Genomic DNA, 24,592 nt, shown 5'->3' with positions numbered 1-24,592 from the left:
GCATATAGTAAGCACTTAACAAATACCAACATTATTATTACAGTGCTCTGCACACAGTAAGCCCTCAATAAATATGATAGAATGAATGAATTTAACAGATGAGGGAACCGAGGCAGAGAGAAGTGAAGCGACTTGCCCAAGGTCACACAGCTGACACGTGGTGGAGCCAGAATTAGAACCCAGGGCTTCTGACTCCCAGGCCCATGCTCTAACCACTAGGTCCCACTGCCTCTCATATTCAAAGTCAATTTCCATAATTTTGGAAGGCAAAGATAATACAATTCCATTAAATCAGCCTATCACAGAAGCATTTTAAGGAACTGAATGCAACTGAAGGATAAATATTCCAGTTCTCAGGGCCCAAGATATCATCTAAAGCATTCTGTAGGGACCAGGGTGAAAGTCTCACCCAAAGTTCTCAGAGAGTTCATAGCACCAGAGGGAGAGAAGCACTGAACCCACCTCTTGGAAAGGAACAAGAGAGAAGGGAAAGGAGAAATGAGGAGGTTGGGGAGAGAGGGAAGAGGGAGAAAGAGAAGAGAAGCAAAGGGGAAAGGAATGAAGTTTCCTGGCCTCTACTGCTTTCTCCCTGGCTGCCTTTTCTGCCCAGCAACCTCAGAGGTGACATGGCCCTGGTCAATTCTGTTTAACTGAGACCCCATTGCTTCTGCCTGGGTTGTTGCAGGGGCAATAAGTGTCAGAACTGGGCCCAGGTAAACCGAACCACCTCCACTAGGGCCATGGGGTTGCCATGGAAGCAGTGAAAAACATCCACTAAGAAAAGGACATGGCCTAGTGGATAGAGCATGGGCTGGGAGTCAGAAGGACCTGTGTTCTAATGCTGACTCAACCACTTATCTGCTGTGTGATCTTGGGCAAATCACTTCACTTCCTTAGTTACCTCATGGGGGGGTAAAATGGGGATTAGGACTGTGAGCCCTCTGAAGAACAGGGACTGTCTCCAACCTGATTAGCTTGTATCTACCCCAGTGCTTAGAACAGTGCCTCACACATAGTAGACACTTAACAAATACCATAAAACAAAAATAAATCCATCACTGATGCTACCTCATCCCTTGAAAAAGCAAAGAGCCTTCTGTACTGTAAACTCCCTGTACAGGGATCATGTCTACCAACTCTATAGTATTGTACTCTCCTAAGCACTTAGTACAAAGCTCTGTACAAAGTAAGTGCTCAAATACCATTGACTGACACCCTTGCTGTACTAGCCAGCTGGCCCACCAGAAAGTCCTATTCAGTCATGGTGGTGATGGTGGTTGATGTTGCCGAGGAGGAGAAGGAAAAGGAGAAGGAGGAGAAGGCGGCTCCACTCTGCATCAGTTGCTACCACCATCAGAAATGTCATCTTTTTCCTTTTGAGTTCTGGGGCAAAAAGGAGGTGTGCATTTTACCAAGGGGCTGAGAATGAGGAGAGGACCGGCTTCAAGCAATTAGTAAGCTAGAAAGCCACCATTTTGGCTCTTTTCCAGGAAGTCCTATTCAGCCATGGTAGTGATGTGGTGATGATAGTTTATGCTTCAGAGGAGGAAGAGGGGAAGGAAGAGGAGGAGAAAGAGAAGGAGGAAGAGGAGGAGGAGAAGGATGAGGAGGAGGAAAAGAAAGAGGAGAAGGAGAAGGTGGCTCCACTCTGCAGCAGTTGCTACCACCATCAAAAATGCCATTTTTCTATTTTGAGTTCTGGGGCCAAAAGGAGGTGTAGATTTTACCAGGGTGATGAGAATGAGGAGAGGTCATAGAAATGAGCAGGTCAGAAAAACACCATTTTGGATCTTTTCAGTCATAGCTGGAAACACTCAAGTCTTATCAGAGACCTGGTGTGAACAAGGCAGGGAGTCCAGCTTTGAAAGTCTCCACCACTCCAATCCCCACAAAAGAATGGGCCTGTATGGCCACCATCCCCACTGCCCAGGACATTCTTTATGATGGTGGCTCCCTCACAAGGACCCAACTTAGCTGATGGAAAAGAACCCTGAAAATCATGACCAGCCCATTCGTTTCCCAGTGACTAGCCCCTAGGCTGCCCTAAGGAGGCTGGTGGCTCCACTGTCAGTAATAATAATAATAATAATGGTATTTGTTAAGCACTTACTATGTGCCAAACACTGTTCTAAGCACTGGGATAGATATAAGGTAATCAGGTTGTCCCATGTGGGGCTCACAGTCTTAATCCACATTTTACAGATGAGGTAACTGAGGCACAGTGAAGTTAAGTGATTTACCCAAAGTCACACAGCTGATAAGTGGTGGAGCCAGGATTAGAACCCACAACTTCTGACTCCCAAGCCAATGCTCTTTCCACTAAGTCACCTGCTTTTCTGAGCTAGCATTCTATCAAGCCTAAACAGAGTAGAACCCTCTTGTTTTTATCAAGGAACTCCAAGGAACTCATCCAATGAGGCCCCAGAATAGAATCGCAAACCCAGAATACTTTTTCTTCCTCAAGCCACTTTAGCGGGGCTTGAGGCACAGTAAGCAATATTCCCTGAGGAGGAAAATCAGCATTATCATTATGTTTCCATCCCTTACACCACAGGTGGGTTGCGTCAGTCTGAGAGTATGTTTAGAACAGGTTGTCAAAGGTTTATAAAATGTGGCAGAAAGTTCTTTTTTCACTACAAAAATAAGAAACGTTCCTATGAGTCAGATTTTCAAGGCAGCTCTGCTCCCATGGAGGAAGCTAAATCCATTTGGAGGTGATTGAAGGCTCAGTTAGTCCCTGAGGGCTCACATTAGCTACAAAGGAGCTTGAAAGAGCTAATGTCTCTCATGGGTCTAACTCAAAGAACCAAAGGAAGCTTGGGCCTTAGAGATAATAATAATGATGGCATTTGTTAAGTGCTTACTATGTGCAAAGCATTGTTCTAGCACTCAGAGCTCTCAGTGTTGTGGCTCACTGCATCCCTCATTACCTGCAAGGTGGCCTGGTCAGTGTGGAGGTAAAATTCTGATTTATCTGCCTGTGGCTGGATCCAGAAATGTCTATGTGTGTATACTTGGGCTGTAAATTTTACAAGTAAAAGACATTCCTCTGGAAACTCTTCAGGAACTTTGCTAATATGATTTCTTTGCTTCAAAGATCTAAATACGGTCAGGAAGCTGAGAGCTTCCAAATCTTGTAGTTCGAGTCTTGATTTCTATCTCAAACAATGGTATTTATTGAGTGCTTTCTGTTTGCAGAACACTACACTAAGCACTTGGGAGGATACAATAGAATTAGTGGTCATGTTTCCTACTGGTAATGAGCTTAAGTCTATTTCCTGAAAATTGTCCTCTTCCATCCCACATAACAAAACTAATAGCAATAATAATGATAATAATAATAATATATTAAGCACTTACTATGTGTCAGGCAATGTTCCAAGCACTGGGAGAGATACAAGCTAATCAGGTTGGACAGAGTCCCTGTCCTACTTGGGGCTCAGAGTCCAAGTAGGAGGGAGAATAGGTATTGAATCCCCATTTTACAGTCGAGGAAACTAGGACCCAGAGAACTTAGATAACTTGCCCAAGGTCAAACAGTAAGCAAGTGGCAGAGCCTAAATGAGCTCCTCTGACTTATAGGCCTATCCTTTTTCCACTAGGCCACACTGCTTTCTTCATCTTTCAAGTGCAAAGCATGATGGAAATAGGGATCCTGAATATAATACTGTAAGAATGTAAGAGAGCAGTGTGGTTCAGTGGAAAGAGCCTGGGCTTGGGAATCAGCTGTGTGACTTGGACAAATCACTTCACTTCTCTGTGCCTCAGTTACCTCATCTATAAAATGGGGATTAAGACTGTGAACCCCACATGGGGCAACCTGATCACCTTGTATCCTCTCCAGACTTAGAATAGTGCTTTGCATATAGTAAACATTTAACAAATGCCATCATTATCATTATTATTATTATACTTAACACCACCACTTGACCACCACTTATTCAAGACCTAGTTTTGTGTAAGTTCTTATCCTGTAAAGGGAGGGCAGAACTGCTGCCTTTTTAATCAATTAATCATTGATATTTATTGAGCGCTTACTGTGTGCAGAGCACTATACCAAGCACCTGGGGAAGTACAATAGAATTAGAAGGCACTATTCCTGCCCACAAGGATCTTACAATCTAATCTTCTTTCTAATAAGTAACATAACAGGTGGAGAGAAATCTAGAGAGTATATTTTTTTCCAAAACATAGAGGTGTGACTCTCCAAGATGGAGTGATAATCTTTCTGAAGTGAGTCAGGGGTTTGCAGAAACTCATGGTTTCCACCCTGCCCCTCATCTCAAGCCCATTCTAACTACCAGGAAGGTGTACGCCCACTTCTGCCCTTCCCCACTTTGGCCCTAAGCCCCTTTCTTTCAAGACAATGGTGATTGATTATTCTGGGCTTTCTTTCTCTTGGTAGAATGGATGGAGTAGAAGAATGTTTAGGTGGGTTTCTGATTAAGAAGACCTGCTCCAGAGACCCCATGCTGTGGAGGAAGCCACCACACTCCTCAGGAACAAATTCCATTTTAATAATAATAATAATAATAATGTTGGTATTTGTTAAGCGCTTACTATGTGCCAAGCACTGTTCTAAGTGCTGGGGTAGACACAGGGGAATCAGGTTGTCCCACGTGGGGCTCACAGTCTTAATCCTCATTTTACAGATGAGGTAACTGAGGCACCGAGAAGTTAAGTGACTTGCCCAAAGTCACACAGCTGACAAGTGGCGGAGCCGGGGTTCGAACCCATGATCTCTGACTCCAAAGCCCGTGCTCTTTCCACTGAGCCACGTGTGTGGCAGTGTGTCTGGAGGGGTCAGCTTTCCCCAACTCTGCATCCCTCCCCTCTCTCCTTTCTCCAGCAAGGAAGATCATGTTTTGGTGGCCAAGCCTTTAGCCACCGACCAACCAATCAATCAATTAATGTTATTAATTAAGCACTTTCTGTGTGCAGTTCATTGTACGAAGAGCTTGCGAAACTAGAATACAACAGAGTTGCTAGACACAAGGATTTCACAGTCTAGTACTATAGAGATGTGGCCAGCGAGACCCCCTTCTCCCATGTCACCACCCCTTTGAATTTGTAACCAGTGACCATCCACTGGCCCTGGCCAAATGCAGCTCTGGGGAGTCAGGGGCCTGTGATTCTCCAGGCCCCCTGCACTGGGTTCAGCTGCCGAAACTGCACAGGGTCCAGCGTCCTGCCTCTCCAGTGCTAGTGGTTGGTAAATAAAAACCAGTTTAGGAGAAGCAGCCTGGCCTACTGGATAGAGCACAGGCCTGGGATCCAGAAAAACCTGGGTTCTAATCCCAGCTCTGACACTTGTCTGCTGTGTGACCTTGGGCAAGTCAATTCACTTCTCTGTGCCTCACTTCATCTGTAAAATGAGGGTTAAGACTGTGATACCCATGTGGGACATGGTCTGTATCCAACCTGATTACTTTGTATCTACTCCAGTGCTTAGAACAGTGCCTGGCACAGTAAGCAAATAACAACATTAAAAAAATTGGAACAGTGATGCTACTCATCAGTCAGTGGTATTTCTTGAACACTTACTGTGTACAAGCACTTTATTAAGCAATTGGGATAGCATAATGCACTAGAGCTGGTAGATAAGATCCTGGCCCTCAAGGAGCTTACATTCTAGTGATAATTTAATGATTTCTATTTATTTGGAGGATAGAAGGGTAGGGATGTTATAAACAGTGATTTCCCATTTAGTCTTAAGACATCGCCATGGACAGTCATGGAGTAACCACAAAGTTAAGCTAAGAAAGTAGACAAATTAGAAGTTTACAAACATTCTTTTATCTTGATTATAGGTGAATTTTTTTTAATTAAACAGGCCCACAGGGTGCTTGTTTGGCTTTTTAATAAGGGACAGTCCTAGAATTATGAATTTGTGGCATAATGTGGGTTAAATTCTTAAGAGATAGCCATTGCAAATCATATTTAAGTTGAATTATATAAAATACCATTGAAATAAGCATGATCAAAAGGCACCCAAAATATTGTGCATGATTCTTTATTCAAAACTCATTGCAAGTCATGTTCACTCTATATTAAACTGATATGTCTTGGCTCGCAGAAGGAATTTCAAATAGTCTTTGTCCTTGAAAGTTGGGGTCCTTAATGGAAACCACTAATTGACCCTTTGCAGTGTAGCATTGAATTTGCATTTATTGTAATTTGATTTTGAATGAGTTTATATAATGCCTAGCAAATAAACAAGACTAAGACTGTTACAGTAATTAGTTAAATAGCCTAGTTTTTCATGCAGCCAGGAATTTAGATAGCATTTTGCTAAATGGCCAAAAAAAAATCCCTACATGCATTTTTCAGGCCAGATTTTTACCTTGTTGAAGGCAGATGAAATGATGGGCTATGGACCAAACCTATATAATAGGATGCATTTCAAATGGATGTTTTTGCATCCAGCTTTCAATTACCTCTACAAATAAAGGGGAGAAAAAAAAACATAACTGATGAAATCAAACAGTGCAAGTGACTTGGACCCCATTTAGCCAGGAGGGGAAGGAAGAAGGGAGGCAGCTTCAAGACCTAATCTGTGGAATGGAAAGAAGCAGCCCTGAAGGGGAACATGTATGCAAAGTGGAGAAGAAAGGAAGAAAGGATTGGCGTTGGTGAGAGCTTCCTCGGAAAATCCAGAAAATTATTAATCCAAATAGATAATTTAAGATTCACTATACCTGAAAGTGAATCTTCACAGCTTGGACTGGGGATATTTAGGGAGGGAGAGAGTGGAGGCTTACTCCTCAATTCTGAAGAAAGCAGAATACTCAAACAGGGTGAAGGAAAAGGAAATCACTTTCTGCTGGGATGTGGAAAATGGAAAGTTGGCCTTATAAAGAATAGGGAGGTGATGTTTGAAGCCATGAGATCAGATGAGCTCCCCAGTATATCACTCAATGGTATTTACTGAGTGTTTACTGCATTCAGAGCATTGTACTAAGTACTTGGGAGAGTTCAAATCAATAGAGTTGGTAGATATGATCCCTTGACCTCTAGGAACTTATACTCTAGTGGAGAATCAATCAATCAATGCTATTTTTTGAGTGCATACTGTATTCATTCATTCAGTCAAATTTACTGAGCGCTTACTTGTGCAGAGCACTGTACTAAGTGCTTGGAAAGTACAATTCAGCAATAAAGAGGGACAATCCCTGCCCACAATGGGCTTACAGTCTGGGAGGGGCGGGGAGACAGATGTCAAAACAATTAAGCAGGCATCAATATAAATAGAATTATAGATAGATATATAGATAGATATGGATAGATAGGTAGATAGATATAGATAGTTATATATACACATCAAAAGAAATAAACAGACATCAATATAAACAAATAATAATAATGGTATTTGTTAAGCACTTACTGTGTGCCAAGCCCTGTTCTAAACTTTGGGGTAGATAAAAGGTAATCAGGTTGTCCCACAAAGGGCTCAGAGTCTTAATCCCCATATAATAAATGAGATAACAGGCACAGAGAAGTTAAATGACTTGCCCAAGGTCACACAGCAGACAAGTTTTGGAGCTGAGATTAGAACCCATAACCTCTGACTCCCAAACCCATGGTCTTTTCACTAAGCCACGCTGCTTCATATATAGATAAGTACCTTGGGGCTGCGGGGGAAGAGCTTAGTCTGGGATGGTCTCTTGGAGGAGGTGAGCCTCCAGTAGGGCTTTGAAGGGGGGAAGAGTGATCATTTGGCAGATTTGAGGAGGGAGGACATTCCAGGCCAGAGATAGGATGTGGGCCAGGGGTCGACGGGCAGAACAAGGCGAGATGGAGGCACAGAGAGAAGCTTAGCACCAAAGGAGCGGAATGTGCGGCCTGCGATGTAGAAGGAGAGAAGGGAGGTGTATTGAGTGCTAGGGAAGTGTATTGAGTGCTTGGGAGGGTATAATACAACAGACTTAGTAGACACACATTCCTTGCCGGTTTACAGTCTTGTGGAGGAGACAGACATAAAAATAAGTTTCAGGTATGTATGTAAGTCCTGTGGGGCTGAGGGTGGGGTGACTATCAGGGGCTTAAAGGGTATAGATCTAAGTATACAGGTGATGCAGAAGGGAGAGGGGATAGAGGAAATAAGGCTTAGTCAGGGAAGGCTTCTTGGAGGAGAAGTGATTTTAACAAGGCTTTGAAGATTAACCAATAACAGGAAAATTTGTTCACATTCACTAACCCAAATTACATCACAGGATGTAGTTTGAGGAGAAAAGGGGACTTTGAACAAAGCCTTGAATGTCCCCCAAAGGGAGTGGGAGAAGGGGGAAGAACCAGTAAAAGAGACTGAGAAGGATCAATGAGAGAGATTAGAGGAGGACCAGTAGAGAACTGTGTCAGAAAAATCCAAGATTGTCTGGGAAAGACTGAATGGATAGGCTCTTGATAAGACCACTAAACCTAATAATAATTGCAACTGTAGTGTCTGCTAAGTGCTTACTATCTGCACAGTATTAAGCACTGGGGTAGATACAAGATAATCACATCCCACAGGGGCCTCGCAGTCTAAGTGGGAAGGAGAACAAGTATTGACTCCCCATTTTGCAGATGAGGGAACTGAGGCAGAGAGAAGTTCAGTCATTTGCCCAAAATCACACAGTAGGCAAGTGGCAGAATCAGGATTAGAACCCCGAACCCACTCCCAGGTCCATCCTCTTTCCAGTAGGCTATGCTACTTTTCAGTTAAGTTGGCAGCATCCAGGTTCCACCCTGCCCTGAGCCTGGATTATTATGTATGTTCGTTGTTGTCTTTCCCAGTCTGTTTTCATCAGTTTTCATCAGTTAGAAACAACACTGGGGGAATGGCAGAACCCAGGCAGTCCTGCCCAGCTGGAGATGGCACCATTGAGGGTGAGATTTTTTCACTATATGTCAATGTGTCTGAAAAGACTGGTTTGGTTGGCTGCGGGCTCTTTGTAAAGCTTGTACCTTGTTGTCCGGTTTCATTTCCTTCCCCCAAGGCCTAGCACTGTTTTCACATCTACCCCTTGATTTCAGAATCTTTCCAAACTCTCCACCTTAAAAATCATTCCCTGTCTATTTAATGTACAATAATCAAGCCTGTCTTCTGCTTCTGTCTCTCAGCTGTCCACGACCATGTCACTGAGTTGGACATTTGGCTTCATCTTGTCTTGAAAACATTTCCATTGGTTCCTCTGTTTATCAATAATAATAACAATAATGATGGCATTGGTTAAGCCCTTACTATGTGCCAGGCACTGAACTAAGCACTAGGGTAATACAAGCAAATTGGGTTGGACCCAATCCCCGTCCCACATGCTCACAGTCTTAATCCCCATTTCACAGCACCAAGAAGTAAAGTGACTTGCCCAGACAAGTGACTATAATACACCTATTTCCACTCACCGAAAAGCAGCTGTTGGGGTATCCTCCTACACTCCACTCCTTTCACATGTCCCACATCAGGTAGGTGTAAAGTGACTAGTTCAACTTCGACACAGATGATCTCACCCTGCTCCATGATCTTATAACCAGCCCCAATCTTTTGGCAAAGAGATTAGAAAGCACCCACTGCCCAGGATCCTTTTCAGAGCACTTCAGATGACTCTGCTGCTAGTGCCATCTGATGAAAAATCCAAATATTTAAAAATCAAAATCAATATCTAGCAAACGACCAGCAGGCCAACTGACAAGCACGTTCAAGACTAATGGAGTCATCACGTTCTCCTAAACTCTAAGGCTATAATTTACAATTGGCTGATGGGGGATTGGCTTGGCAGATGTGATTGACTTTACTGAAATTCAAGTTGAGTCCACATTCCCTTGTACTATGTGTTCTTCCCTTAACTGTCTGAGAATGTTATATCCAGAGCACGCTATGAACTGCAACATGCCAAAGCGGAATGGTCTAGCTGAAGCAGCATAGGCTAATGGAAAGAGCACAGGCCTGGGAGTCTGAGGACCTGAGTTCTAATCCTGGCTCTGCCAGTTGTTGGCAGTGTGGCCTTAAGCAAATCACTTAACTTTTCTGGGCCTCAGCTCTCCTGTTCTTCCTCTTACTTAGACTGTGAGCCCCATGTGGCACAGGGAATGTGTCCAAAAGCAACAGGGCCTAGCAGAAGCAGTGTAGCCTGGTAGATAGAGTAGAGACCTGGGAGTCAGAAGGAACTGGGTTCTTATCCCTGCTCTGCCACTTGTCTGTTGTGTGACCTTGGGTAAGTTACTTAACTTCTCTGTGGCTGAGTTTCCTCTTCCATGAAAAAGGGATTGATAATGGAAGCCCTATGTGGGATAGGAACTGTGTCTAACCTGATTATCTTGTATCTACGCCAGAATTTAGTACAGTGCCTGGCACATGGTAAGCGCTTAATAAATGCCATGATTGTTATTGTTATTATTATCATTAATGTATCTACACCAACACTTGGAACAGAGTTTAACATAATTTAGAACAGAGTTTAACAGAGCCCTTAAGTGCCATTAAAATATACATATATGTAATTTCTAACTTTACATCTTTCAGCTTGTCATCTACGCTTCACATTGGAGAAGCAGTGTGGCTAAGTGGATAGAGCAAGGTACTGGGAGTCAGAAGGACCTGGGTTCTAATCCTGTTCCTGCCTCATGCCTGCTGTGGACTTTGGGCAAATCACTTAAATTCTCTGGGTCTCAGTTACCTCATCTGGAAAATGTGGATTAAGACTGTGAGCCCCATGTGGGATAGGGACTGTGTCCAACCTAATTAACTTGTACCTACCACAGCGCTTAGAACAGTGCTTGTCACATAGTAAGCACTTAACTACCGTAATTATTATTATTATTATTATTATTTATCCTCCAAGAAAAACAAAGAGCAGAGGAAGGGCTCACTGTGGGCAGGGAATGTGTCGGTTTATTGTTCTATTGTACTCTCCCAAGTACTACACTCTCTGCACACAGTAGGTGCTCAAAGAATGAGATTGAATGAATGGATGAATGAATGAATGAATGAATGAATGAATGAATGAATGAATGGAGAGTTTTACCAACTTGGTGAGGGCAAGCACATAAGGAATGAGGAAGGAGGAAGCAAGAGGAACAGGAGGCAGGGGTGGATACTGCAACTTTCATGGCCCCCCATCTGTCAAAGATACAGTCAGCAACTTCTGCACTCCAAGGACCCGAACACCCGCGTACATATCTTTAAACCGAAGAGTAGAAATTTTTTTTTTTCAATTAATGCCTATCCCCTCCCTTAGACTGTAAGGTCATTATAGGCAGCAAATGTGTCTGCTAATTATGTTGTATTGTACTCTCCCAAGTGCTCAGTACAGTGCTCTACACACAGTAAAATGCTCAATAAACACCAATGATTTATTGATTGATTGATTGCTGGGAACAGTGGTGGCCATAATACTCATCAATTGGAGACCCAAGTTTGGCTCATGGACCATATTTTTCCCACCCTGGTGGTCTAAAGGCTGGAAAGCCCCACTTCCCCAAATCCAGGGCTATGGAGAAAGGAGAGCTGGGCGGGTAGAGCCCGGCATCAAACAATCAATAGGACTTATTGAGCACTTATTGTTTGCCAAGCACTGTACTAGGCACTTGGGGGAGTATAATAAATTTGGAAGGCACACTCACTGTTCTGAAAGAATTTACATTCTAGTAAGGGAGACAGACATTAGAATAGATTGCAAGTACGGCGAAGGAATAGAATATAAAGATATTCTCCTACTCTGCTATTACAACCCAGCCCGCACACTTTGCTCCTCTAATGCTAATCTTCTCACTGTACCTTGATCTTATCTATCTCACCATCGACCTCTCTCCTACGTCCTACCTCTGGCCTGGAATGTCTTCCCTCCTCCTATCTGACAACTACTCTCCCCATCTTCAAAGCCTTATTGAGGGCACATCTCCTCCAAGAGGTCTTTTCTGACAAAGCCTTCCTTTTCTCTTCTCCCACTCCCTTCTGTGTTGCCCTGACCTGCTCCCTTTATTCATCCCCACTCCCAGCTCCGTAGCACTTATATACATATCTGTAATTTATTTATTTACATTAACATCTGTCTCCCCCTCTGGACTGTAAGCTCATTGTGGGCAGGGAATGTGACCGTTTATTATCATATTGTACTCTCCCAAGTGCTTAGTACAGTGCTTTGCACATAGTAAGCACTCGATAAATATGATTGAATGAATGAATGTATGAATAAATGGAAGAGAAGTATTCAAGGGCTAAGATGATGAGGAAGTTCTGATGAGTCAGAAAGTTCAGGAAACAGACTAGGGAAATGAAAAACTATGTGGAGCTCTGTCCCCTTTGATGTTTTTTCTGTCTCCCTTCTCTCTCAGGGGCTGCTGGAATAATGTACCACTGGCTTGAGCAGTGGCTTAGGGAAGAAGGGAAGATTAAGAGACTAGATATAAGCAGCTTGTTTAAGAAGCAGTGCTACCTAGAGTATAGAGCACGGGCCTGGGAATCAGAGGACCTGGGTTCTAATCCGGCTCCGCCACTTACCTGCTGTGTGAAGTTATTTAACTTCTCTGTGCCTCAGTTCTCTCATCTGCCAAATGGGCATTCACTACCTGTTCTCCCTCTAACTTGGGCTTTGAATCCTATATAGGACTTAATTAGCTAGGTCCAAACTTAGGTCACACTAAGAGCTTAATAAAAACCACAATTGCTATTTTTATTATTACAAAACAGTGAGAGGCACTGGCAGTGGCAAATAATTCAGTACAGAAAAGGATGAGCTATATAATAATAATAATAATAGTTATATTTGTTAAGATATGTGTCAGGCACTGAAAGACTCAAACCCCCTTTAGAACTTTTCAAACCTAGCTAGCAGGGAGAAGATATCAACCAATCAATACTATTTATTGAAGACGTACTCTGAACTAAGTTTTGGGATGAAAATAAGGATGGTATTTATTAAGTGTTTACTTTGTTTAAGCACTGTTCTAAACCCTGGGGTAGGTAGAAGTTAATCAGGCCAGGCCCAGTCCCTGTCCATAACAGTCTTATAGCCTAAGTAGGAGGGAGTTGAGGTAGAGCGCCATTTTATAGATGAAGAACCTGAGGCACAGAGGAGTTAAGTGACTTGCTTAAGGTCACACAGCACGCACATCCTCTGGCTTGCAGGCCCCTGCTCTTTTCACTAGCCATGCTGAATGCAGTAGAAGCCAAAGACATTGTCCTTGGCTTTAAGCAATCTAACAGGGGAGACAAACACAAATTAATGACAAATTGTGGAAGCAAGAGGAAAAATAAATATATACGTGGTTATAGCAGGACTATAGAAAGATGAATAAGTGAATAAATAAGTAGAGAATGTAAATGTATTCATACATTAGTGCTAAGGATGGCTGACCTTGTGAACCAACACTGTTATATCATACTCTCCCAAGTGCTTAGTATAGTACTTTGCATGCAGTAAGCGCTCCATAAATACCATTAATTATTGATTAAATGACCAATTATTGGGAAGACTTGCTTTGAATAGTAGAAATGAGTTTTGGAAGGCTTCCTAAGGGAGATGGATTTTAAGGGCAGCTCTGAAGATGGGAAGAGCTGTGATCTGGCAGATTTGAAAAAGTGGAATGTTCCAGGTCAAGGGGGACAATCTGAGCAAGGGACTGGAGGTGAGAGAGTCAAGAAGGAGGCACAGCGAGAAGGATGAGATTGGCGAAAATGAAGAGTACAAGTCAGAAAGTCATGGGAAAAAATGATCGGGAAGAAAAGAATAGAGGGGAAAAAGCTGGAGGAAAGTCTTGAACTGAAAGGACAGGAATTACTACTGGAAGCAGAGGGAAATGGGTAGTGGGGCCTTATTCTTGAGAGACAGCATAGCTTAGTGGGAAAATCACAGAACTGGGAGTTAGAAGATAAGGGTTCTAATCCTGCCTCTGCCACTTGCATACTGTTTATCCTTGAGCAAGTCACCTAACTTCTCCAATCTTAGTTTCCTCAACTTAAAAATGGGAATAAAAACCTATTCTCCCCTTCTCAGGCTAATGATGATGATGGTATTTGTTAAGCACTTATTATGCGTCAAGCACCATTGTAAGAACTGGGATAGATACAAGTTAATCACAGTCCATGACCCACAGTCCCTACCCCAGTCTAAGTAGGAAGGAGGGCAGGCATTAAATCCCCATTTTAAATGACGAAACTGTGGCCCAGAGAAGTTAAGTGACTTGCCCAAGGTCACACATCAGGCAGTCGACAGAGCTGGAATTAGAAGCCAGGTTCTCTGATTCCCAGGCCCATGTTCTTTCCACTAGACCCTGCTGTCTGTGAGGGACAGAAACTATTTCTTATCTTATTATCTTTGTATCTACTTTAATGCTTAGCTCAGTGTCTGGGACATTTCATGTGCTTAAGAAATATCATCATCATCACTGTTCTTCAGGAGTAGAGAGCCAAAGGCCCAGGAAACAACATGGCCTAGAAGAAATAGCAGGGGCCTGCGAGTCAAAGGACCTGGATCCTATTTTTAACTCCGTCACTGGTCTGCTTTATGATCTTGGGAAAATCACTCAAGTTTTCTGTGCCTCAGTTACCTCATCTATAAAATGAGGATTAAGGCTGTGAGCCTTATGTGAGAAAGCGACTGTGTCCAACCCCATTATTTTGTATCTACCTCAGCATTTAGTAAAATGCCTGGCACCTAGTTAGCATTTAACAAATACCATTATAAACAAAATGCTGTTATAGAAAAATGATCTTGGCAGCCATTTACAAGTGTACTTCTCAATGTAAAGTTCTTAATACAATGCTCTGTAACCAGCAAGTGTCCAGTACAGTACCCTGCAAGCTTTATTGAAGGCACATCTCCACCAAGAGGCCTTGCCTGATTAAACTCTCATTTTCTCTTTTCCCACTCCCTTCTGCATCACCCTGACTTGCTCCTTTTATTCACAACACTTTATTTAAATATCCATAATTCATTTATTTATATGAATGTTTGTCTACCCCTTTAGACTACAAGCAGAGTGTGTTGGCTATATTGGTTGTGTTGTATTCTCCCAGCTACTTATTACAGTGTCCCACACACAGTAAGCGCTCAATAACTATGATTGGCGGATTGACTGATTAAACGCCCAGCTCAGTGCCCTACACACAGTAGGAGCTCAGTAGAGTGCTCAAAATGTAGTAGGAGGCATTCAATCTATCCCCTGAATCCAGTAGCCATAAACTGAGGAAACTGAAAATGATAAGCTATTCCCTTCCCATGCTTCTATTGAAAGTTTGGACACAGCCCCTCAAAGGTGGTGTTTCTGTCCAGATGTGAGCTTGAGCTACCGAATTTGAAGTCTACCAAAACCAAATTCCTAAAAAGAACCCTCGCCAAAGCACCTTGGAGAAATGCCACCTGTTTCATGCTGAGGAATGCAAGTTATTGGTCACAAATCAATTAAGACTCCAGGAAACAAGGTAGATTCCCCTCTTCTATAACTTAGGTGTATTCACACAGAGAACCACTTTGAAAATGTCCATCCACCTTCTTTCAACTGCTCCCACGCACATTCCAAAGTTTCTCAAAAAGTGTTCTGAACCATTGAGGACCTCGGATGAGTCTAGCTCTCTCATTCACTCCAGACATCCAATCCGTCACCAACACCTGCCAGTCTCACCTTCACAATATCACACAAGATCTTCCCTTTCCTCTCCATCCAAACCGCTATCGTGCTGGTACAAGCTCTCATAATATCCCTTCTGGATTATTGTGTCAGCCTCCTCTCTGATCTCCCTTCCTCCTGTCTCTCCCCACTCCAGTCTATTCATCATTCCGCTTCCCGGATCATCTTCCTACAGAAACGCTCTGGGCGTGTCACTCTCCTCCTCAAAAACCTCCAGTAGTTGCCTATCAACCTTCACATGAAACAAAACTCCTCACTCTTGAGCTTTGAAGCCCCCTCCTACCTCACCTCCCTTCTCTCTTTCTACTGCCCACCTCATACACTCCACTCCTCTGCCGCTCACCTCCTCACAGTCCCCCATTCATGCCTATCCTGCCGTCAACCCTGGCCCACATCCTACTGCTGTCCTGGAATGCCCTCCCTCCTCACATCCGCCAAACTAACTCTCTTCCCCTCTTCAAAAGCCCTGCTGAGAGCTCACCTCCTCCAGAAGACTTTCCCAGACTGAAAGTCTATTCCCCCTCCCCTCCCCCCCACCCTCTGCTCTTCCCCCTTCCCCTCCCCTCAGCACTGTGCTCATTTGTATATATTATTTATTATCCTATTTATTTTGTTAATGAGGTGTATATCTCCTTGATTCTATTTATCTTGATGATGATGTCTTGTTTTGTTTTGTTCTATTTTGCTTTGCTGTCTGTCTCCACCATTTAGAATGTGAGCCCGTCATTGGGCAGGAATTGTCTCTATTTGTTGTTGAATTGTGCATTCCAAGTGCTTAGAACATTGCTCTGCACATAGTAAGCGTTAAATAAATACTATTGAATGAATCAGTGAATCTTACTTGGAGCCATTCTGAAGGCTTTACTTTGAGGAACACAAAATCATGTCTACCTACTCTATTGTACTTGCCAAGCATTTAGTAAGGTACTCTGCATGGACCGAGCACTCAATAAATTCTACTGGTTGCCTGAGATTGTTTGATTAATGTCTTACCTACTAATAGGAAGATCTTGAGGATATACTGAGGGAAGACTTGGGGCCTGTGGAAAAGCAGGGTCTCCAAAAGACTAGCTAGATTGTGAGCCCGTTATTGGGCAGGGATTATATCTATTGCCGAATTGTACATTCCAAGCACTTAGTACAGTGCTCTGCACATAGTAAGCACTCAATAAATACTACTGAATGAATGAATGAATGAATGAAAAAGAGGGGAAAGATTTAGCTCCCCTCCTTCCGCAGGATGTCACTTAATCAATCACTATTTATTGCTTGTTTACTAGGTGCAGAGCACTGTACTGAATGCTTGGAAAAGCATTATATGATAGAGTTGGTAGGCATGACCCCTGCCCACAAGAGGCAAACAGTCTACAGAGGGAAACAAACATTAAAATAAATTACAGAAAGAGGAAGTAGGAGAGCATAAGGATAGGAATTTAAATGCTGTGGGGCTGGGGTTAGTATCAAGGCATGCAGCCAAGTGTATAATTGAAGGTGATGGGAGGATAGGTAGGGAAAATGAAGATGAACTCAGAAATACCTTGCTGACATGAACATTAATTATCCTGCAATTTACCTCTGAATTAAAATTGCCTCAAAATATTTCTGCACATAAAATATACTTGTTTCCCCTGTTAGAGTGTAAGCTTTTTGTGGGTGGGGAACGTGGCTCTTCATTAGTCTGTACTTTCCAAGTGCCTAGCTCAGTGCACAGCAACAAGTGGGTACTCAATAAATGCTGCTACTTCTACTACTGTGTGACTTTGGACAAGTCACCTAATAATAATAATAATAATAGTTACAAGCTTACTATGTGACAGGCACTGTTACTAAGCACTGCTGTAGATACAAGATAATCAGGTTGAACACAGTCTCTGTCATCCATGGAACTCACAGTCTTAATCCTCATTTCCAGATGAGAAAACTGAGGAACAGAGAAGTTAAGCGACTTGTCCAAGGTCACACAACAGAGCTGGAACTGGAATCCAGGTCCTCTGATTCCCAGGCCCATGTTCTTTCCAGTAGGCCATGCTGTTTCTCTGTCCCTCGATTTCATCTTCTGCAAAATGGTGATTCATTACCTGTTCTCCTTCCCCTTTAGACTGTGAACCCCATGTAGAACAGGGACTATGTCTGACCTGATTATCTTGTAACTGCCCCAGTGTTTAGTACAGTTATCATTATTATTATTGCCACTTATTAATGGAAGACTGCATATTTGCCAAGTCTGTTTTCAACCATTTTCTAAGATGGATGCCGTCAGAATTTACATTATCCTCTTCCATGAAAATTATAAAGTACTCTGTTTCAGGCATGCTGCCCTCAGGTCCCTTCATTATTTGAAAATAACTCCGTTGCTGGATTCCTTCCCCCTTTGTTCTGCAGCACCAAGGAACAATCTAAGGTAATGGCACAGTGTTGCTTGGTAACCCATACGCCAGTATAAAGCTACAAATTGCAAACCGTCATAGCAGCATAAATACTTTAACTGGTGCTTAAGCATATTTTTCCCTGATTGAAGCCCAGAATCCATGCCACGGTGGCAAATCCCCACAACTGATGGCAGCCAAAGCTGCTCAGATGCCTGATCCTTCCAAAGCTACTTACATTAATTCATTCAATCATATTTATTGAGCGCTTATTGTGTGTAGAGCACTGTATTAAGCACTTTGAAAATAGGATACAACAATAAACAGACACATTCCCTCCCACAGCAAGCTTAAAGTCTAGAAAGGGGGAGCCAGACAGCAATACAAGTAAATAAATTACAGGTATGTTGGGTCTGGGAGGGGGCTAGAACAAAGGAAGCAAGTCAGGGCGAGGCAGAAGGGTGCTTGTTTCAGAAGAGGAAGCATAAAGCAGCATAGCCTAGTGGAAAAAACCTGGGGCCAGGGCATCAGAGGACCTGGGTTCTAACCCTCACTCTGCCAACTGCTTGCTGCGTGGCCTTGAAAAGGTCAATTAACTCTTCTGTGCCTCAGTTCTCTTGTTCTACCTCCTACTTAGACTATGAGCTCCATGCGGGACAGGGACTATGTCCAACCTAATTAACAGGTATCTACCCTAGTGTTTAGAACAGTGTTCAACATGTAATAAATGCTTAACAAATACTATATTAAAAAAAAAGCCTCACAAGGCTGTGCAAACTGAGGAGACAAGCAGTAAATTCACCATGACCTGAACTTTCATTACCAACTCCATCCAAACACTTTCCGGCCTTAAAAGCCACCACACACACGCTAGTGTGGGCACTCTGGCTATTATTATTATTATATTTGTTAAGCACTTCCTATGCACCAAGCACCCTTCTAAACCTTAGGGAAGATGCAAGGCAATAAATTTGGACACACTCCCTCTCCCACATGGGGCTCACAGTCGAAGTAGGAGGGAGGAGGATTTAATCTCCATTTTACAGATGAAGTAGCTGAGGCACAGAGAAGTGAAGTTACTTACCCAAGGTCCCATAGTAGACATGTGGTAGAGCCAGGATTAGAACCCTGGTCCTCTGACTCCTAGGCCCATACTCTTTCTGCTAGGCCACGCTGCTTCTCGCGCTGCTTTTGCTAAGCACAAAGCTAGGAGATCATCGCGCAGGGCACAGGCTATGCACCAATAAGGGGCATCGCTTCTCAAACGGGAATTGTAATCAAAGTAAGAGACCAAACTGGTGTCCTTAAAGGCTAGAAGGCAGGAATACTGATTATCCTTTACTTTTGCAAATTTGTAAATATAATGAACTGAAACAAAATATAAAACCAGATCCCCTACGCCCCAGTTGATATAAGCCCTACTCTCACCTGAGTGCCTGATCAGACAAGATTGCCGTGGACTGTGACTTGCCGTGGGAGGTGGACTTGTTGATCACACTGGTCTTCCAGAACCATCACTACAGCTTGCAGATGGCCGATCACCACTTCCTACGCCGTGACGGGCACCTCGTGGACTGGCCCAACCCCGGAACCGGCTACACCCTTGAGTTCTGCTCTGCTAAGGATGGCGACAACAGCTACCTGACCCCCTCGGGCACCAGCAGTACCCTCAGGGCTGGGAAGGCCACCAGGGTGGGCAAGGATGAGCTGTTTGTCCTCAAGCAGAGCTGCCCCCAGGTCGTCCTGCAGGCGGGAAACAACAGGAACGTCTCCACCCGCCAGGGAATGGACCTCGCTGAAAATCAGGATGCAGAGAGTGACCAAAAGACCTTCCAACTGGAGATCAATAGGGACACCAAGAAGTGTGCTTTCCCGATCTCCATGGACAAGTACTGGACCCTCACTCCCATAGTGGTGTGCAGTCAACTGCTTCAGTCAAGAATTCCAGTTGCTACTTTGATATCAAGTGGCTCGACAGGAGGATCACCCTGAGAGCTGTCAACGGCAAGTACGTGACAGCCAAGAAGAATGATCAGCTGGCCACCTCAGTGGAAACTGTGGGTGAAACCAAACACTTTTTGATGAAGCTGATCAACCAGCCCATCATCATCCTGTGTGGAGAGCTTGGTTTCATTGGCTGCCGGAAAGTAATGGGGACCAAGGACTCCAACTGGTTTTCTTATGACATGTTTCAACTGGAATTTGATGATGGCACCAATAATAAAGATTTCACTGGGAAGTACTGGATGGTTGGATGGTTGACCAGAAGCAGCGATACCCCTGTGGACTTCTGCTTCAAGTTCTGCAACTGCAACAAAATGGCCATCAAAACCAATGGCCAGTACCTGAAAGGCATCCACGCCGGGGTCCTGAAAGCTTCTGCCGACTCCACTGCCTCTTCCACACTCTGGGAGTACTAGGTGGACTTTAGCAGCATCAGCTTTCCACTCCCTGCCCTGGTGCCCTGTTTTTCAGTTCTGTCTGTTTTCTGATCTGCCCTCCCAACCCTGCCACCTCCTCCTCCTCCTCCCTTGTTTCCCAAACCCTGTTCTCTCCCTAATTTTCCCATCACTGTGGATGGCACAACCATCCTTCCCATCTCACAAGCCCACAACCTTGGTGTCATCCTTGACTCCGCTCTCTCATTCACTCCACATATCCAGTACATCAAAAATCCTGCCAGTCTCACCTTCACAACATCACCAAAGTCTGTCCTCTCCACCACGTTAATACAGTCACTCATCTTATCCCGACTGGATTACTGCATCAGCCTCCTTTCTGACCTCCCAACCTCCTGCCTCTCTCCACTTCAGTCCATACTTCACTCCGCTGTCTGGATTATCTTTCTACAGAAACATTCAGAGCATGTCACCATCCTCCTCAGAAATCTCCAGTGGTTGCCCATTGACCTCTTTATCAAACAAAAGCTCCCACTACTGGCTTCACCTCCTTTCTGTCCTTCTACACCCCAGCCCACACACTCCACTACTCTGGTGCTAACCTTCTCACCTCAATCTCGCCTGTCTCGCTGCCAACCCCTGATCCACATCCTACCTCTGGCCTGGCGCATATTCCCTCCTCAAATCTGCCACATCACTCTTCCTTCCTTCAAAGCCCTCCTGAAGACGCACCTCCTCCAAGAATCTTCTCAGACTAAGCCCCACTTTTCTTCAGCTCCCCCTCCCTTCTGCATCACCTTAACTCACTCCCTTTGCTCTTCCCTCACCCCACTCCACAGTACTTATGTATATATGTATATATCTACAAGTCTATTTATTTATATTGATTCCTGTTTACTTGTTTTGATATCTGTCTCCCCCACTCTAGGCTGTAAGCCCTGGGTGGGCAAGGATTATCTCTCTTTATTGCTGAATTTTACTTTCCAAGCACTTAGTACAGTGCTCTGCACATGGTAAGTGCTCAGTAAATATGATTGAATGAATATAAGATGATACTATTAATGGAGGCAGCATGGTGAAGTAAAAGAGCACCTGTTCAGAAGCTGGAGGACCAATTCAAATATGATTTTGCCACTTGCCTGTTGTGCAACCTTGGGTAAGACACTTAACTCTGTTCCTCAGTTTCCTCATCTGAAAAATGGAGATAATAATAGCTGTCTTTCTACCACTCTCACAGTTGCTGGGAAGGCAAAAATGAGATAAGTAATGTGAGAGTGATTTGGGAATAAAAGCTCTATACAAAAACTAGGGTGTTTAAAGATACTGAAGTGGTTGGGAACAATTTTCTTTCTAAGCTTTATAAAATGTTCCATTTTGCAGTTTAGACTGTTGAACATTTCTAGGTCATAAAGAAGATTTCTTGTTATTTCACAATGGAAAATTGCCTCAACCATTCAATCTTTGAATGACAAAGAGCACTGATACTTTGGCAAAGATAACAGAGTTGTGAATTTCTATGGGATCTAATGGCAGGCCACAGGAACTTATGTCAATCAGTCAAGAATATTTATTTATTGAGCACTTGTGTGTAGAGCACTGTACTAAGCCCTTGGGAAAGTAAAATATAGTTGGTAGGTGCAATTCCTGCCCTCTAGGAGCTTACAATGCCTTCCCCCAAAATCTTTCAAAAGACCACTTTATGGCTCAAACAAGCATTCCTCAATTCCAAAATGTGTATTAGCAGCCAAGAAGAAAGCAAAAATTTGATAAACCGATAATTTGTTCTTGTCGAATTGTAGACAGGAAAATGTTACAAGAAAATGGTTGTGTTTTTCTCAAAAGTCATTTCATCATCATTCCAACCATTTCATAAAGCAAGGTTCAGTTTTAGCTCTATTATCCTCTTTAGAATGAGCTCTTAGAGAAGCATCGTTGCTTAGTGGACAGAGCATGGGTCCTGCAGTCAGAAGGATCTGGGTTCTACTCCCAGGTCCGCCACCTGCCTATGTGATTTTGGGCAAGTCACTTCTCTGTGCCTCAGTTCCCTCATCTGTAAAAATGGGGATTGATGTAAAAACGGGACATGGACTGTGTCTAACCTGATTACTTTAGCGCTTAGAACAGTGTCTGGCACAAAGTAAGTACCTAACAAATGCCCCCCAAAAATGAAAATACAATCATTAAATATAATTCACAGCCCTCAAAAATGTAAAGATTATTTGACGTTCCATAAAGTGTTAACCAATGTCCAGATTCGGGTTGTCTGTGGGCTTCTGACCACCCTGCTCCCTGGGATTGAATTTCTGGGAATGAATCAGTGGATGTATGGCAGTTTCCTCTATCCAGACTGTGAAGGAACTGGAATTGTGTTCTGCTATCAGTGTCTTTGCTCTCAGTTGTATCACAGCCTCTGTTTCCTGCTCAATGCTGAACCCCGGCAACTTGCAGGAAGTCCGTAAGAGGGACAAGGCAAAATAATCACAATCATCTTGAATGAATGCCATCAAGAGAAAGTGAATTGGGACTCAAAAACTTTCTATAATTCCTACCAGAGGGAATGTTACCTGGCCAGTGTGTGCACTGACATCCTAGGTTACTCTTTCTGGTTCAGCAGACTTACTAGCAATTACACTGGGTTTTGCTTTTTTCCCTCAGGTTGGGCAAAATGATGGAAATAATAACAATAATAATAATTTGTTATGTGCCTACTATGTGCCAAGCACTGTTCTATGCACTGGAATAGCTACAAGGTCATCAGGTTGTCCCATGTGGGGCTCACAGTCTTAATTCCCATTTTATAGATGGGAACTAAGGCACAGAGAAGTTAAGTGACTTGCCCAAAGTCACACAGCTGACCAGAGGCAGATCCAGGACTAGAACCCACGACCTCTGACTCCTAAGCCCGGGCTCTTGCCACTAAGCCACGCTGCTTCTCAGAAATGCCAGGAAAGGATTAAAGCATTTATTCTTCCACATCCTTCAGTGGTAGCAGGAATCCCTTGAGCCATCAATCAATCAGTGCTATTTGTTGAGCACTTAGTGTTTGCAGAGCCTATTTCTTTATATTAATGTCTCTCTTCCCCTCTAGACTCATTGTGGGTGGGGAATGTGTCTGTTATATTGTTATACTGGACTCTTCCAAGTGGTTAGTACAATGCTCTGAACACAGTACCTGCTCAATAAATATGATTGACTGACTGACCTGTACTATAAACTCAGTACAATCCCTGCCCGTGAGGATTTTACAGTCTACAGATGGGGTTGTGTGACCTCGGACAACTTACTCAACTCCTCTGTGCCTCAGTTTACTCATTTTTATCAATTTCTTTTTCAGTCTTGTTCCTTTATCTAGTCCTAATCCTAGAACGAGTCATCTACACTTGCTGCTTAGAATTCCTTAACTCCCATTCTCTCCTGGACCCCATCCAATCTGGCTTCCATCCCCTCCACTCTACCGAGACTGCTCTCTCTAAGGTCACCCATGACCTCCTTCTTGCCAAAGCCAATGGCTCCTACTCCATTCTAATCCTCCTTGACCTCTCAGCTGTCTTTGACACTGTCAACCATCCACTCCTCCTCCTCACCTTATCTCACCTTGGCTTCACAGACTCCGTCCTCTCCTGGTTCTCCTCTTATCTCTCTGGCCGGTCATTCTCGGTCTCCTTTGCAGGCGCCTCCTCCCCCTCCCATCCTTTAACTGTTGGAGTTCCTCAAGGGTCAGTTCTTGGCTCTCTTCTGTTCTCCATTTACACTCACTCCCTTGCTCTCACGGCTTTGACTACCATCCCTACACAGATGACACGCAGATCTACATCTCTGCCCCCGTCCTCTCCCCCTCCCTTCAGGCTCGCATCTCCTCCTGCCTCCAAGACGTCTCCACCTGAATGTCTGCCCGCCACCTAAAACTCAACATGAGCAAGACTGAGCTTCTCATCTTCCCTCCCAAGCCCGGTCCTCTCCCAGACTTCCCTATCACCATGGATGGTATGACCATCCTTCCCGTCTCTCAGGCCCGCAACCTCGGTGTCATTTTTGACTCGTCTCTCTCGTTCACCCCACACATCCAATCTGTTACCGAGACCTGCCAGTCTCACCTTTACAATATCGCCAAGATCCGCCCTTTCCTCTCCACCCAAATGGCTACCTTACTGCTACAGGCTCTCATTATATCCCGGCTAGACTACTGTGTCAGCCTGCTCTCTGATCTCCCTTCCTCCTCTC

At 43.8% G+C, this 24,592-nt stretch overlaps 1 pseudogene; it reads left to right on the top strand.

Annotated features, from left to right (window-relative positions):
• The first annotated feature begins 1,261 nt into the window (after nt 1-1,261).
• On the top strand, nt 1,262-20,392 carry LOC100077092 (annotated as a pseudogene).
• The last annotated feature ends 4,200 nt before the right edge of the window (nt 20,393-24,592 follow it).

This window comes from Ornithorhynchus anatinus, chromosome 1 (genome assembly GCF_004115215.2).
Source record: "Ornithorhynchus anatinus isolate Pmale09 chromosome 1, mOrnAna1.pri.v4, whole genome shotgun sequence".
Taxonomy (NCBI): domain Eukaryota; kingdom Metazoa; phylum Chordata; class Mammalia; order Monotremata; family Ornithorhynchidae; genus Ornithorhynchus; species Ornithorhynchus anatinus.
The sequence above is the reverse complement of the archived record's forward strand: the minus strand, read 5'-3'. Positions and strand labels throughout refer to the sequence as shown.